This window comes from Geospiza fortis, unplaced genomic scaffold (genome assembly GCF_000277835.1).
Source record: "Geospiza fortis unplaced genomic scaffold, GeoFor_1.0 scaffold23, whole genome shotgun sequence".
NCBI classification, from domain to species: domain Eukaryota; kingdom Metazoa; phylum Chordata; class Aves; order Passeriformes; family Thraupidae; genus Geospiza; species Geospiza fortis.
Window position 1 is genome coordinate 4,378,551 of NW_005054303.1, and position 436 is coordinate 4,378,986.

At 43.6% G+C, this 436-nt stretch overlaps 1 protein-coding gene across 1 annotated transcript in view; it reads right to left on the reverse strand.

Moving 5' to 3' along the window:
* CCDC85C (coiled-coil domain containing 85C) overlaps nucleotides 1-436 on the reverse strand; it is a 111,128-nt gene that overhangs the window by 44,054 nt on the left and 66,638 nt on the right. The gene's annotated exons all lie outside the window — the stretch shown is intronic.

The following is a 436-nucleotide window of genomic DNA, read 5'->3' on the forward strand; positions in this document are numbered from 1 at the left end:
GGGTGGCCTGGCACAGAGGAGAAGTCACTGGAGAGCTCTGTGGGTGGCTGAGCTCTCCAAAGCATCTGGCTTTTGTTTTGAACCATGCCTAGAAGAAACACATTTGAAAATTTCACAGGGAAGAAAATAAAAGACACTGGGACAAGCTCTTCTCCATTCTCATTACAGCTCGATGAGTTGCTCCCATACAATTGCATCTTTGCAAAATTTCTCCTCTGCTTGTAATTTCAGTAGCAGAGGCCATTAGCTGTCACAGCAGGAGGAAAAGTTTTGAAACATAAGTATATTAAAAACTCCAAACATTTTCCACACTTCTAAAGGGGCTCTGAAAAGTTCAAAATTATAACTTCCCTCATCTCATTTATTATGGTGTGACTGCAGAAGCCACTGTTCCACCCCAGGACTTCCTGCTCAGCGTGAATGGCCAAGGAACCAG